Source organism: Mustela lutreola, chromosome 1 (genome assembly GCF_030435805.1).
Source record: "Mustela lutreola isolate mMusLut2 chromosome 1, mMusLut2.pri, whole genome shotgun sequence".
NCBI lineage: Eukaryota > Metazoa > Chordata > Mammalia > Carnivora > Mustelidae > Mustela > Mustela lutreola.
This window is the reverse complement of record NC_081290.1, coordinates 135116164-135122513: the sequence shown is the minus strand read 5'-3', so window position 1 is coordinate 135122513 and position 6350 is coordinate 135116164.

Sequence of the window (6350 nt, the reverse complement as noted above, 5' to 3'; positions counted from 1 at the left end):
GTATCAACATTCCTGAGGTTTTAGAATGAATGTTCTGAAGTAAAATTTTCCGAAATGTTTATATTTTTATTTCACAAAGTGCAGTTTAAAAAGTAATGGAGATCACTTTCATCTGCAATACCATCCAGGATTTTTTAAAAAGGAAGTTCAGGAAAGCCACAAACTCATGAAATCTGTGTTCCGTTAAAAATTTTAACATATCACAGGCACAGAAATGAGACGTGGACAAACGAGTTCTCAGTTCATCTTCCACTGAATTCAGAAGACGCAGGAACAGCCTGCTTTGTCGCTCCCACACATGCGCTGGGATCTTTTCTGAAGCATTTCCTTGTCATATGTAGCTGTTGTAAACAGAAACCACTGTATTTACCTATAAAGCGAACCAAAAGGATGGTATAGATACACTCTAGAATACAGGTAGAGCCTAAATACCAAATCTAAAGCACTTGTTACAAGTGGCCATTCTAGGGCATTTTAAATAAAATAAATAAATAAAAGATTTAAATAAAATCTTCTCAAGGTTCAGGGAGTTGATGAACAACCTTGGGCTTCCAGAGAATTGAAATTAACGCATAATTTGTCCTAATGTTATGAGTCACTCTGTGAAATTCCCTGCTTGCCTAATTATGCCTGCACTTTATAACAGGCAATAGCATACAGAAATTCTTCAAGTCACTTAAAATCCAATGACTATTTGCCCATTTGATGACTGTAAACATAATGTCAAAGAGTACTACATTCTTGTGCTATATTAGTACATTGCTCCACAAAATCAATGGAATACAAGAATTTGGACTCGTGATATAAAAATGCACCAGAAGGGGGCGCCAGGGTGGTTCAGTCATTAAGCATCTGCGTTCAGCTCAGGTCATGATCCCAGGGTCCTGGGATCCAGCCCTGCCTTGGGCTCCCTGCTCAGCCGGAAGCCTGCGTCTCCCTCTCCCTCTGCTACTCCCCCTGCTTGTGCTCTCTCCCTCAAGTAAATAAAATCTTAAAAAAAAAATGCATCGGGGAGTCTGGCTGGCTCAGTCAGATGAGCTGAGGCTCTTGATCTTTGGGTTGTGAGTTCGAGCCCCATACTGGGTGTGGAGATTACTTGAAAATAAATAAACTTTTAAAAAGTAGTAAAAAATAGGGGTGCCTGGGTAGCTCAGTGGGTTAAGCCTCTGCCTTCAGCTCAGGTCATGATCCCAGGGTCCTCGGATCAAGCCCCACATTGGTCTCTCTGCCCGGCGGGGAACCTGCTTCCCCTCCTCACTCTCTCTCTGCCTGCCTCTCTGCCTACTTGTGATCTCACTCTCTCTGTCAAATAAATAAATAAAATATTTTTAAAAAGTAGTAAAAAATAAAAAAAGTAAAAGTGCATCATGAGTAACAAAGGTTTGGTTCAAATTGTCACTTCCCCTTCAAACTTCCCATTATAGTATATTGGAAAACAGCAAGCTAACAAAACTGAGTGCTAACCAGATTTTGACAATATAACTTCAGGCCAACTTTTAAGTATATTCAGGGACAGAATACTGAGTTTTCTTTAGGATAAAATAGTGACGGCCACAGACTGCTTATATTAAGATTGTTTATTTTTCATTACCAGATGATAAACAATGAACACCTAGAATACGAACAGTAAAAGCCAAGCACTGTGGAAGATATAGAACATCTCTACTGATCAGTATACAATGAAGTGTTGCATTTGTCATATAGACTTTGGGTTGTCTGGCTGGCTCAAGTCGGTAGAGCATGTGACTCTTGATCTCAGGGTTGTACGGTCAAGGTCCAGGTTGGGTGTAGAGATTATTTCAAAAACAAAACAAAACAAAAACTCTGTCATGTAACTACTTTGAACATCAATTTTCTTATAAAAAATGGTATAAAATACCACGTTTTCCACCTGTAAGAGTTATAAGATAATGTATTACATTTACAAAACTTAAGGCATTATTTATTTATATATTTAAATAGTATTCTTGCCAAATTTAAGCAGTTGTTTTGGGGAAGGGATTCAGCAATAAAGTGTTATGAAGTCGACGGGCAAACTGAGTCGACGGGCAAACTGAAGTGCTAGACATTGAAGGACAAAGACACATGATCCAGCATTTCTAAGGAATGCGGGTTACCAATGGTGGTAAATCATTCATGTTAGTATTGAACAACCAGACATGGAGAAATCTCACTAGCAAAATGATTAGTGAAAACAATGCAAATGGCTCTGCAAACAGTGCTTGTAGCCTGGAGCTAGATGAAAAGGATGAATCATCTTTGTTTATGTGAACATAAAACCCCACTTCACCCCGCCTACAGCACTGGTCAGGCTCCTTTGAGTGAACGAAGCCCTGTCCTTCTAGGCCAGGTACCAGACTAAATGTGTTGCTTGTATTACTCCACTTAATCTTCCCCCAAACACTGTGAAGTACTACTCCCTGTTTATTAGATGAGAAAATGATCAGCTGAAGAGGGTGTGGCCTCCAACGCTATACAATTGAGAAGAGGAATCCATGGAGTTAAAAGTTCATGAACAGAGCTCCCAGCCATTTTGCTTTCTTCCCTCTTAGGCCCAAATCCTAGTTCTTACAATAAAGGCCTCTTGAAGACATTACAAAAGTCCGGATAAGTTAGGAACACACTTCTTGTACCGGATTGAATATTGTCCCCCCAACATTCATGTCAACCTGGAGCGTCAGAACATGACCTTGTTTGGAAAGAGGGTCTTTGCACACGTAAGTCATTAAGATTGAGATCGTAGTGGAGTAGGGGGGCTCTAAATCCAACATGACTGGTGGGAGTCCTTACAAGAGAAAGGAGGAGAGACAGAAGAACACACAGGGACACACAGGGAGAAGGCCATGTTGCCCCAGAGGCAGAGATTGGATTTATGCTGCTACAGGCCTAGGAACACCAAGGATTGCCAGCAACTGCCAAAAGTTAGGAGAGAGGCATAGAACATACTCTCCCTCTGATCCACCAAGAAAGAACCAAACCTGCTGGAACTTTGGTTTTGGACTTCCGGCCTCCTGAATGGTGAGATAATAGATTTCTGTTGTTTTGAGCCACCCAGTTTGTGGTACTTTGTTAGAGTTGCCCTAGGGAACTGGGGTGCCTGGGTGGCTGAGTCGGTTAAAAAGCCAACTCCTGATTTCGGCTCAGGTCAGGATCTCAGGCTCCTGAGATGGAACCCGGCGTCAGGCTCTGTGCTCAGCGGGGAGACTGCTTGAGTTTCTCTCTCTCCCTCTGTCCCTTCCCTGGCTTCGCCCTCTATTTCTTTCTCTCTGTCCCTCTAAAATAAATAAATAAACCTTAAAAAAAAAAAAAATAAAAAGAAGAAGAACTATAGAAGCCCTAGAAAGCTAATACACTTATCTATATTCAGTATTCTATGAGTAGGTGTATTGTCTGTATGATTCCACCAAAAAGATACTTATTTTAATTAATTGAATTAAATTTGAATTTGAATTTAATTAAATTTGAATTTAAATTTGAATTAAATTTAAATTTGATTTTAATTAAAATTCAAAGATTTTATTTATTTGTTTGTCAGAGATAGAGAGGGAGAACACAAGCATGCAGAGCAGCAGGCAACAGGCAGAGGGAGAGAGAGAAGCAGGTTTCCTGCTGAGCAAGGAGCCCCATGCGGGACTCCATTCCAGGACCCTAGAATCATGACCTGAGCTGATGGCAGTGGCTTAACCCACTGAGCCAACCAGGCATCCCAAGATGCTTATTTTTATAGTGGAATACTATTTTTGCCAAGTATTTAGCAGAAGTTATTGTTTTTAGACACCATCCTCTGATGATTTACTTTTCGCCTCCATTTTATAGATGAGAAAACAAACTCAGAATTAACTGATCTGCCCCAAATTAAATTAAATAGCTAATAGCAAAGCCAAGGTGAGCCTTGTGTCTATATAGTTCTAGACCTCTTACTCCTTTGGTTTTGATCCCGTGCCTTCACGTGTCCTAAGAGGTCCTGCCCCATCTGTCTTGCCTTCTTTTCCATCTGCATCTTATTATTGGCTTCTCTCTCTCTCCCTATGAATGTGCGCTCTCTAACCTAAAAATTCTCTCTGCCCAATTTCATTCAGCCCCTATTCAGCCAGAAGTCTGAAATAAAGATGGTGCCCTGACTGTTCTGCTCCCTCACCACCTTTTCAGGGTACATCTTCCTGATACTGGACTCCAATTTTCATCACCATGTGACTGAAACTTGTGTGTCTTACATAAAAATCATTAAACTTTCAAATAGGGCCTTTTCTGGGAAAACCTTCATCCATCCAAGTTAGGATGAATTACTCTGTGCTAGCATTTTCTTATTTTGCTCATACTATAGGTTTCTTCTCTTTGGAAAGACCTGCTCTGTTTGTCCCAAGGTATTTAACTGAGGTCCTACTCGTTTGATTCAATTATTCAAGGTCAGACCAAACAAATATTTGTTGAGTAATTAAGACTATGTTCTGGGCTCCAGTTCTAGATACTAGGGATAAAATGAAGAATCAGACATAGACCCCACTCTTGAATTTAATGCTTATTAAACTTTATCTAATTGCATTTAACTTTTAAAAACAAATTCATTAGGTCTCCTCTATAAGCATTTTCTAATTCCTGCCAATTGAAAATGATTTCAATTCTCTTCTGGGGATCTGGAGAATTTCCTTTAGTTATCACAGCCTTTTCACCACCGTAGCACTTAATGCCTCCCTTGTGGGCCATATTACATTCATCCTGGTCTGACAGTTTCTTGAAGACATATGAATGTCTGCAGAAATAAAAACTCCTTGAGTGGAGAGACGTGTTTTTTACCATTTGATGTCTTCTCCAGAACCTAGGAATATTAAGTATAGAAGTCATGAGTTATTAAAAAAAATAATAATAAAGGGATGAGAATAAAGAATAAAGAAAATGGAAAAAAAAGAATAAAGAAAATGAAAATGTGAAAAATATCCACCTGGAAAAGGTGAAAAGGAAAAAGAAAAGAAACAAGTTCAGGAATTAATTATAGCAATATAGTATGGTAGTTTATGGAGATTGATCTAGGTAAAGATAGAACAAGGTGTCTTTTAAGTCTGAAAAGCTGTGCTCTGTAATTATAGCTCTATAACCTGTAGAGTGTTCACTCCATGAAGGTAGGAAATTTTATCTGTTTTCTTCATTTCTGTGTCTTCGTTATATAACTTATTGGGTTGGTTTTCTTTTTCTTTTTTTTTTTTTTTTTTTTTTTTTTTTTTTTGAGGTAGGCTCCACACCCAACTTGGGTGGGGCTCGAACTCACCACCAGGGGAACATTTCATGCTCTGTGGACTTAGCCACCCAGGCGCCCCATATAACTTAGTGTGAAATAAATGAATTAGTAAAATTCCTAAGTATGCTAGTGTAGTAAAGCAGATCCTAATGTATCAGGATCCGCTCTTGATTTTTGGTTAACCACCTGCCTCTCTTTGTGATGGAATTAGCTCCTACCCACAGATGGAAACATCTGAAATAGATCCTGGTAGAGACAGACTATGGCTTCAATGAGAGTTGGTCTTTCCAATATTATTTCCTCTTGAATTCCTGGTTGCTCAGATGGTATTGACTGCTTTTCCTAACACCGTGTCTAGATTTCAGCTATCTGCCTTTAGCCTTAATTCATCCTGGTTTTCCTTTTTTCCTACTTCTCTGCTTTCTGATTCTTGCTGGATTTTGGACCAATACGTTGACTGACATCTGGTTTTGGTATACGTTTTTCTTTTGACCCTAGTTTCCATTTTGACCACCTCTGGGTCTAGATTAATCCCACTACCCTTTCTGTTCTCATTTTCCACATTTGTTCTTCCGGGCCTCCCTTAATTGTTTACTGCCATTCTTGAGCCCCAAATTAACAGTGAAGAGGAGTTAACAACCAAAATTATAGAAAAGCAAAATCATAGTAAATAAAAGTATTTTTCATTTTGAAAATTTGTGTGACCAAAATTGGCATTCTCCCTACTTAGAGGAAATGGTGAATAAGACATGTTGAACATATCAAATGTATAAAATTAGAATATTGAGTGTGGTAAAACGTGTATTCAGTACAATGCCCATTCAAACATTTTCCCAGGATCTCCTTGGGCATATGTGCTGGCTGAAAAAACATTACTGATCATAAATGCTGCATTGAGCTAATATCTGAGCCAAAATATATATTTTCACAAGAAACCATAAGTCCAAAAAAAAAAAAAAAAAACCCCAAAAACCCCCCACCACACGCACACAGACATACACAAAACAAAACAAACCAGAAACAAAAAACCACACACTTTTGAGAGTACAGATATCTTCCTAATCCTCATATGCTTGAAAGCCTGAAAAAAGTTAATATGGTGATGGATGTAGAAGAC